Genomic DNA, 10,605 nt, shown 5'->3' with positions numbered 1-10,605 from the left:
TCACAGTGGGGCAACAAATTGAAGTACTGATAAGTTAGAGTGGATAGGCAGCAGAGATCTAAATCAGAGTCCATATGCGCATGGGTGTTTAAGTGTGTGTTTGTGTGCAATCCATTTACTTATGGGTTAATATTTGGAAGAGCTGAAATATTGAGCTTTCATTAAAACTCTTCGCAACTTACTACATTATAAGGGGCAGATACCTTATTGTTTAAAATGAGCTTAATGAATAGGGCTTGCGCTGAGAATATTTTTTGCCTATTGCATTAATTAACAAAATTTATGGATTTTGTTATTTCTTGAGTTAAACAGGGCAAACAGGGAAATTGAGGCTACTCCATGTTTGGTTCTTGCGAGGTATATGGTTAGATTCCAAGTAAACAACCCTCCCGTTCCTTGCCCTTCTGTTGTGACTGTTTCAGTCGTTAGTTACAAAAGGGGATTATCTGTGTGCTGGTATCTAAGCATCTGCCTCACGGGGAACAAATACAGAGTAGCTTTAATCCCCGTTTGTCATATTTAGCTCAAGAAATAATGAATCCATAAATTTTTTTAAACAACAGGCAAAAGTTATGCTCAACACAAACACTTTTCATAGAGCTCACGTTGAACTGCCACTTTAAATGGCATTTCTGGAGATATATATATTTATTTATTTTTTATTTAAGTATGTGCGGGTATTTTCTTAGATAAGAGAGCTGGGAACACAGGATAATCAAATTAGAAAGGCAAATATGGTGGAGCGTTGATGCTAAGTGGTTTCACAAACTGGATACAGACAAGGGTTCTCAATCTTCCCCTTGGCATTTTGATGCTCTTCTCCTTTATAGACCCAAATATATTTGATGTAGAAAAGATGTTATGCAGCTGCTAGCTTTTCATATTTCAGATGAAAGCTGGTGGGGTGAGAGTACATGACTGGCTATACATTGGTCACCCTGCAGGGAAGCATTAAGACAATCATTTTTTTGTTTGTCTTTTAATCTGTTTTTAATTAATTGTTGGATGCACTGAGACAGATATTAATCAAAGGAATTGTATTTTATGGAAAAAAAGGACCTGGAGGTTTTTGCAAATGTGCTACAAAAATAGCAGCACTCCAAATGAAGATAATTAAATTACCAAATTCTTTGTTCCATGGATGAGGCATTTCAAACAAACCTTCAGTTCAAGGGGGGGTGGGGGGTATCAGCGTTTTATCGGATTAATAAAGTAAAACTTTTACCAAGTTGTTTTAAACCAGTGACTACTGCAGCACTGCTACCTGTATATAGAAGTCATATAGAAAAGTTGGCCAGAACTGGGGAAAATCTATACACCTATTTTTCAATAACTCTTCAATAAGCTGAAACTTTCAACAAACATTCCATTCTTAGAATAAAATCAGAGATGATACAAAGACAAATTATGAATGAAAGTATTAGAAAAATTTGTGACTTATCTGTTTTTTTGTGTTTTGAACTTTTTTCTTTGCATAATACATACACCTATTGGGTGACACCTGGGAGACCCTTCATATATAGGTGCATATAGGTATCATTTGCATCCTTCCTCAAAATATTTTCTTTTTCATAGGTCATATTAATAAAAATGTGCTTGGGAATACAATGCCTATGATATGTGTCTATATTATCTATATTTTAATAACATCTGGGAAGCAACGCTGCACAAGCTTTTGAGGTTCTTTTTAAAATAATGCCTACAGAGTCTGGAAGACAACAATAGCCCATCTGTTGCCCATGTGTCTCCCCACCTAGAGATCTTTTGGCATACAAGAGTGTGAGTTTATGTGTATAATGCATACATGGAGTTAACAGTGCCCAGCATCTGCATAACTGTAACAATTTATATGTTTATACTTACAGTCGCATGCAACAATATAGTAGTCTTTATTTGCTACAGACCATTAAACAACTCACTCATCTTTGCAGTGAACACCAATTTAGGACATCCCACAAGCATTTATACTGTCCCAATCACTATTTGCAGTAAGCCTTTTTAGACCAGTAGATCTGTTTAAAGGAACAGTAACACCAAAAAATCAAAGTGTATAAAAGGAACTACAGTATAATGTACTGTTGCCCTGCACTGGTGCAACTGGTGTATTTGCTTTAGAAACATTACTATAGTTTAGTAAATGAAGCTGCTGTGTAGCCATGGGGGCAGCCATTTAAAAGAGAAAAGGCACAGGTTACATAGCAAATAACAGATAAGTTCTGTACAATGCAATGGTGTTTTATCTGTTATCTGCTATGTAACCTGTGCCTTTTCTCCTTTTTCCAGCTTGAATGGCTGCCCCCGTGGCTACACAGCAGCTTTTTATATAAACTATAGTAGTGTTTCTAAAGCAAATGTGCAAATTTTACCAGTGCAGGGCAACAGTGCATTGTATTATGATTACTTAAAAACATTTTTATTTTTTGGTGTTACTGTTCCTTTAACCTTATACTCTCTCTTTGATGCACACCTACCTGCAGTTTCTTTTGTCTCGCTATGAGCATTGAAACTCCTTCCAGGTCCTTTTTAGATGAATTTTAACATCTGTCTACAGTTTGAAACATTGCCAGCATACAAGTATGGAGTTAAGTAAACCAGGGCTTTTTTTGTCACAGACGTGCCAAATGGCCCGTGTTCCTTTCCAATATTTAAAACAATTGCAGTAAAAACTTCATAAAAAGACTTGGAATAAAAGTTCACATCATAAATCATAGGCTGTTACTTGGCAAAGTGTAGTACTTATTGCTGAAAAGCTATATCCTAGGGACTTCACTGAACCCTACAAAATGTTTCTTGCAAAGAAGAAATCAAGTGCATTAAAACACATTTTACATGTGCTCGCAGTCCACCCAGGCTTCAAGAAGCTACCAGCTGTTTTAACCCAAAACATATTAAACCTAACTCCAAAGAGAGGAAATAGCTCATTGTTTCCAGATAAACAAATGGTAAAAATTAAAACTTTTAGCAACATGGCTAATTAATTACATCTTTAAAACAAGAGTTCTTGGTGCAAAATATCTTCCTCTCTTGTTGAAAGTGATAACATCTCTGAAATGTAATGGTCTGTATAACATAACCCTTTTACATATTACCATTGGTTTGTTTCCTTTTCTTCATATTATTAAAAATAATAAGATATATATGTGGTTTCACTCACTACTATAGTAGGCAGAAATGGGATTTTATGATCTACAATTATCTGTAAGTTGAATTCATAATTCATAAGATTTCAGTACATTTCACAAACATATTTTGTTGTATATTGCTTATACCCTTTGGTGTGCTTTAGGTCAAAGGTAAAATTACCAAATTAGAGCTATCAGGGGCAACTGCAACTGGGTTGCTGGGTGTCCCCAGTCTTTCATATGATCTGGTAACCTTACCCTAAGGTCTAATAAGGGGCGTTATTATTAATTTTCCGATAAAGAAAGCTATAGAAAAATAAAATACATTTACAGTATGATAGTATATGTTGGGATATATATGATAGTATCTTATAATACAGGATTGGCATTTACTGAAGTGGAGGATAGTGCACTAAGCTATGTAGCATATTATTAATTATTAGGGAATGCCAGGTGACTCCTGGGAAATCCTTAGGTTGGGTGGCTGTAAACCAGTATTACCTGGGTATGTTTTGGTGAGGACAGAATTGGAAAAGAAACATTGTCTTTATCCTTAACACTGAGGTCACCAGAGGCTTCTGGTTGTTTTTATGAAGTTGTTTATAGGTGTTGTTTTCCTACTCACTATAGCACAAGGAGCCTGTGCCCCCTTAGTTTGGTAGCTTCCCGTGATATAGCAAATTCTTTTCAGCAGTGTCTGCCAGCCATCAATTGTACAAAGATACAGAAAGACTGACAGGATTTCTACAAGTTAGGTAATATCTTAAGCATCTGGGATATAAGTTTTGATCCTACCAATCTTTTGTTCTGTGATTTCAAGGGTTTACCTCGGAAACTAGGACTGAATTATGTGTTTACCTAGCAAAATCCTACACTGAAGGTCATGTGAGATTGTTGCACTTGAACTTTATTTTTTTTTTAAATCTTTCTTGGTTTTCTTTTATTGACCTTTTGTTCTGCACTGCTACATGGGTTAGGCACACTAATAAGGAATGACAATTACTCCTAGCATACAGAAAATATATTGGTTTCAGTTTTTAAGTCATGAAAGTCTTAAACAAATCTTTTCTCATATACTTTTCTGGGGGGAGGGCATTCTAGGCATTGTCGCCACAACTTCTCTTGAAAAATAAGTGGATGCAAACCTCCTTGTTTGACATTAGCCTTACTGAAAAGCAGCATCCATGGTTGGCTGAGGAAGCAGCAATTGCCTGAGTGCCACGGGTTTTAACAGATTGTGTGTGGGATAACTACCTTAACCAAAACAATGTGTATACTGATCCTCCTTCTATGGGTCTCCAATGAAGTTCTGCTTTTGTAACAAAAAAGATCCATGCTTTACATTCTCTATAGACTGTGATATATTCAAACAGCCTTAGCATGAGTAGGACATCCGCTTTTTAGTCACACTTTCCCTACTTAGCAAGGTGATATTTGCATGGATTGAGATTGCATAACATTTCACTTCATGCTTACAAAGTTTACCTTTGTAATCACTTCATAAGTCAACATTAATAATACTATGTCTAGCCATGAAGCCCTAGACTACCTTTATTATGATGTAGCACTGAGCGTTAAGCCTGTGTTTAATCTCCCATAACTCTAGAGAATTTCAACTAAAAAAAAAAGAAAAGGAACACCCTGGTTTTGCAGTCATTTTTGGTGATCATTTTTTCAAAAGCATCCAAATTTAATCTCACTATTTAAAAAGAAAAAAAATACCAGAAACATTCTTTAGTCACTTTGACTGAAACCACCAAATTTTTCAGTGTAAATAAAAGTAATGTAATGGAGTAACAAAGGGGCACTTGCTGTGTTACATTAATGTCACCAGGAAAAAAAAATTGTTAAGCTCACATATTCTATATTTTCACTTTAATACAGGTATGGATATTTTATCTGGAAACCTGTTATGCAGATGGCTCTGAATTACGGGAAGGTCATCTCCCATAGACTCCATTTTAATCAAATATTTCACATTTTAAAAATGATTTCCTTTATCTCTGTAGTAATAAAACAGTATGTGTACTTAATCCCAACTATTATATAATTAACCCTTATTGAAGGCAAAACAATCCTATTGGGTTTATTTAATGTTTAAATTAAACATTAAAGTATGGAGATCCAAATTATGGAAAGATCCCTTATCCGGAAAGCTCCACATTCAGAGCATTCTTGATAATAGAGCCCAAACAATTACTTCATTATTTCATTGTACTAAAATACATAAGGAATGGAATTGGGGCTTAAGACAGTGCAAAAAAACCCCATAAAATAAAGAGAAAAAAGTTAAAAATATGTTAAGCGCCAACTATATTTTATACCTCTTGGAAAACCACAAATCTATTTACACTGATATAACAATATTTAGACTTGAAATTGTGAAAATCCTAACATAATGCCACAAACATTTATTTGGCTAAATGCTGAGTGAGTGGATGAAGGCCTGTACAAGCCTATTTTTCTAACTGTTTGTGTAGCCACACAGGCCAATAATCTGCCAGTTCAATTGAGCTGCAAATAGGTACCATGCTTAAGGGCTCTGGTACACGGGGAGATTAGTCGCCCGCGGCAAAACTCCCTGCTCGCGGGCGACTAATCTCCCCGAGTTGCCTTCCCCCTGCCATCCCACCGGCGAACATGTAAGTCGCCGGCGGGATGGCAGACGCGGCGGCGCGATTTCGCGCAAATCGCCGAAAAAGACTTGCGAGGCTTTTTCGGCGATTTCCCGAAATCGCCCCGCCGCGTCTGCCATCCCGCCGGCGACTTACATGTTCGCCGGTGGGATGGCAGGGGTAGGCAACTCGGGGAGATTAGTCGCCCGCGAACAGGGAGTTAATCGCGGGCGACTAATCTCCCCCGTGTGCCAGAGCCCTAAGGCTTGGTTATACACTGCGGTTATTCACTTTAGAACACAGAGAAGATTTTGTAGGGAGGTGAAAAGATCAGCTACAAATAAATGTATTTTTATTTTAACAAGATTCTTCATATCTAGATTAGATTGTTTCCATATACACTGACAAAGTAATGAATCTAAAAAATAAAGGTGGGTGACTACACTCTGCCCTGAGAAAGTTATAGCTAAAAAGGTTATGAGTCCTTCTGCTAGATTAACCAGCCAGCAATAGAAAACAATGCTCTACTAAGTCTCTTCATTGAAGAATGTCTAGGTATGTCTCTTCATTCAAAAAAGTTCATTGTAAAACTTAGCAAGGAAATACCACTTTGCCTGTGGTTTTCAAAAAAACAGTAGAAAAAAACAATTACATTAAACCTATAGAGACAAGCTTCCATTAAGTAAGGTACATTCCTCCTACCAAGTTTTTTTGACAGAAATTCTAGAAGTTCTAGAAAAACTATTATAGGGTGACTCACCGGCTAGTACTGCTGCCAGAGGCAGGGTGTGCAAAATTTCACTTAATTTTAAATAGCAGGGAAATTTGAGTTTTTTACCAGATCTGCCCCATTACATTCAGTTACAGCTACATATGCTCTGATCTACCCTAATTTCTGCTAAAGCGCATACAATGCACATCAGAGCCTATAGTGTGCCTGTAGACCAGGCCGGGCTGGCAATCTGTAGATTCCGGCAAATGACAGAGGCTATGGTAATATGCTATAGACAGTCACTAATTATTGGGCCTGTGGGGCCTCTATGAACCATATGTGCCAGGGCCTATTTTGAATTCTAGTCTGGACCTGCTGTCCATAGTAAAGAGCTATGTGCTTTCAGAGAACCCAGCTTGTGTGGTCACTAGAGTCCCTTGTAGCCTTCTAGAAAAGGACTGCAGGCTGACTTAAAGGAACAGTAACAACAAAAAAAGAAAGTGTATAAAAGTAACTAAAATATAATGTGCTGCTGCCCTGCACTGGTAAAAGTTGTGTGTTTACTACTACTATAGTTTATATAAATAAGCTGCTATGTAGCCATGGAGGCAGCCATTCAAAGGCACAGGCACATAGCAGATAACAGATAAAACACTATTGTATTCTACAGAACTTATCTGTTATCTGCTATGTAACCTGTGCCTTTTCTCCTTTTTTCCAGCCTGAATGGCTGCCCCTGGGGCTACACAGCAGCTTATTATATAAATTATAGTAGTGTTAGGGCTCTGGTACACGGGGAGATTAGTCGCCCGCGGCAAAACTCCCTGCTCGCGGGCGACTAATCTCCCCGAGTTGCCTTCCCCCTGCCATCCCACCGGCGAACATGTAAGTCGCCGGCGGGATGGCAGACACGGCGGGTCGATTTCGGGAAATCGCTGAAAAAGCCTTGCGAGTCTTTTTCGGCGATTTTTCATTTTTTGGTGTTACTGTTCCTTTAATGGGTAAGGGACTGGGGGCCAGTGGAGTGCTTCTGCAGGAAAAAGTGCTTCCTTATCTCTGTCCTTTCAGCTAATTCCTAAACGTAGTGATCTCCAGTATAATATAAACATCATAATGCACAGCATCCCAATGTGAAGAGTGTTTATACTAAAAAAAAATCTATTCTATACCCCCCCCCCCCATTCAGTGATTTGGGTTTGCGCTGCAAATACTTTTTTCAAAGTTTTTTTTTTTTTTTTTTAAATATTTATATATTTGGTTTGTTTTTTTGAAATTTTTTTTTTTGCAACTTTCTGGTTCTAAAGAACAATTTTGCAGGGAGAAGAGAAAGGCAGAAAAGGAAACCTACGGACAGTCACACATAAATTAATTAAATGATTATTGTTAGTGCAGTCACCCCAACACTATCATAGCCCTTAAGGTGGCGACACACGTGGCGATTTGTGGCCACCATAAACCATGATAACAGTCCACTACCACAAATCAAAATATGCAGTATTCAAACTTTCTAAGGCTCAGATTTAATTTGATGATAAGATCATAGGGCTCATTTATGTCTGCAGTGGGCAATTTGTGTTTTTTCCTGCAGTAAGTACTTTCAGCGTAATTCAATATAGTTGCTCTCAGTGGTGATCAGTCCTTTCTGCCTTCTGCTCTGAATTGAGAGCTTCCGTACATATTGACATACAGCCCTATGCAAACCCCCATCACCTCCTGACTAGGCAGTAGCTCCAGGGTTCCATGAGCACCCTATGTCAATAGACACAGTGCACCTGCGCTGTGAGCGAATATATTTGGCGTCCAATTAACAGTGAAGCGCATGCACAGGTGGATCCATTTTGATCAGTGCACAGACAAGGTGCGCAAGAGTCAGACACAGCACATTTATGTCCAATTCAACTCCCACACTGGGCTCGCAATGACGCATGAATTCTGAGAATTCACAAGATAAATCATAAGATAAGTTGTTCTCATCAAACTGAATGTGGCCCAATGTTCAATAAATTCAAGTGAAGCTGTGGAAATAAAAACTAGGCTGCACTTTCATAAACCCAACTTTCACCCATAAAGCAAGAGCCTAATTTCTTTCGTTTGCTATATTAAGCCTCTGCTATGTACAGTCTCTATTAATTTAATTACATAGCTCAAGACAAGAAGGATTAGGTATGTTTATGGGATGTATGATTGCATAGTTAATAACTGCCATAATTATAACTTAAATGACCTCAAGAGAATGTCATATGTCTCTTAGAGTTTCAAATGTACATAATCTACACAGTATACTGTAACTATAGTGCATTCCCTTGAGGTTATTTTCACATTTTGTTATGTCTGTCAATAGGGGACTGGTGTTCTGAACAAAACCATTCAAGCTCTGCCAAGTTTCTTACTTTTAACTCACTTTTTTCCTGTTTTTATTGCTCCTGCACTGTCCTGGAAAGGGCAAATTAACAGCAGCTTCTTATAATGTGATGCTGGCCTCACACTTTCTTCACAGTGGAGGGGGTTTTATTTGAATGGTGTACTTTTGGGGTTTGTGTCAAAAATAGAACTTTGTATTGAGGCTAAAAAGTTCAGTTCTAATTTTTTACATTTACATGCTGTAGCTGATAAGTCTAGTTTATTAAAATAAAGGGTCTGTAATTTCTGGGAACAGCTTGATTCTAAAGCTATCCATACAAATTACATGTAGAACACATTAGCCTTTGGCACTATATTCTGTTGTGCCACAGTAGGAAAAAAACTGGGCAATTTCTCAGCCTAGTGCTGCTAGGTTGCAAAAACCTTGAACTTAAAACACCCCTAAGTTATGGAAGACTCTTCATTTTAATATGCTGAATTTTATATTCAGGTAGGGGATCCATTATCCAGAAACCTGTTAACCAGAAAGTTCCAAATTACAGGAAGGCCATCTCTCATAGACTCCATTTTAGTCAAATCATTCACATTTGTAAACATTATTTCATTTTCCCCTGTATTAATAAAACAGTGCCTTGTACTTGATCCTAACACCTCTGTAGACAGCATGGTGAGGGCAATGGTTAGTGAATTGGCCAAGCTGCGCGTTCGGTAAAAGGCATACTGTACATACAAGAGCGGTGTTTAACATGACGGCAGCATCCCATGGCAGTGGGAACCAGCCTTAGTCTGAAGGATTAGGCTCCTTAGACCAATTGGGCAGCTTATCTGCCCATGTATGGGCACCCGGATGGGCCTAACCGACCCATATCTGAGATAAAATTGCCCAGATCTCGATTGCGCAGGTTTGATTTTCCTATCTGATTGGGGTCCACACTGGCTCGTTGATGCAGTCCAATCTGACAGCCAATATATCCGCCACCAGGGCCAAACGATTGAATTAGCCCAATATTGCCCACCTTAAGTGGGCATATTGGGAGAAGATCTCCCAGTGCAAAATATTACATTGGGAAGCCCAATTTATTAATTTCAAATTTAAATCAACTTTTTTTTCAATAGCTACTCAAGGGCGAAAAAGAGAAAAACTCATGCATTTTGCCCCATTAACTACCAGATTGTATTCAATGGTACCACTGCTTTCTTTGTGAATATATATATAAATATATAGTACACAAGTTAGTTTAACATGTAATGGTTTCAGTTCTTCTAGTAACATGGTGGCAGCATGGAAAGCAGACATACATACATACATTTAAAGTGGGAAGGGTTGCCTTGGGCTGATATATAGCCCTTGCCTTTCAAGACAGCTGTTGTAAATGTTTCCAATCTCCCTACATGTGCCAGTTCCCTCCCAGTACGCAGTGTGTTTTCTCGAGCAGAGCACAGCAGTGTCAATTGTTTTCTTTACGCTTTTGAAGTGTGTGTGGGCTGAGGAACGAGACAATACACTTGCTGCACCTAATTCATGCACTGGTTTAAAATCACAAGCCACTTTGTTTTAGTGAATTCCTTAATGGTAACCCTCTCTATTTTATCTGTCACGAAATAATCTAATGTTTTCTTTTCAGCTTCACTCTGAATTGTGTGTGTTTTTTTTTTTTTTTCGTTGTTTTCTTCACAAAAAAGGGAAGAACAATAACGACATATCTTTTGCTTCATTTTTCACAGGTCTCAGTCAAAGTCCTTCAGACCAAAAACCAGAATAGCCACGTGCAACAGTGTTAAGCTTCTAAATTGT

General features: G+C 38.0%; 1 protein-coding gene across 2 annotated transcripts in view; it reads right to left on the bottom strand.

Annotated features, from left to right (window-relative positions):
- Positions 1-10,605, bottom strand: part of atg5 (autophagy related 5) — a 199,050-nt gene that overhangs the window by 75,069 nt on the left and 113,376 nt on the right. The gene's annotated exons all lie outside the window — the stretch shown is intronic.

This window comes from Xenopus tropicalis, chromosome 5 (assembly GCF_000004195.4).
Source record: "Xenopus tropicalis strain Nigerian chromosome 5, UCB_Xtro_10.0, whole genome shotgun sequence".
NCBI classification, from domain to species: domain Eukaryota; kingdom Metazoa; phylum Chordata; class Amphibia; order Anura; family Pipidae; genus Xenopus; species Xenopus tropicalis.
Note: the sequence above shows the minus strand (reverse complement) of the source record. Positions and strands in the feature narration are given on the sequence as shown.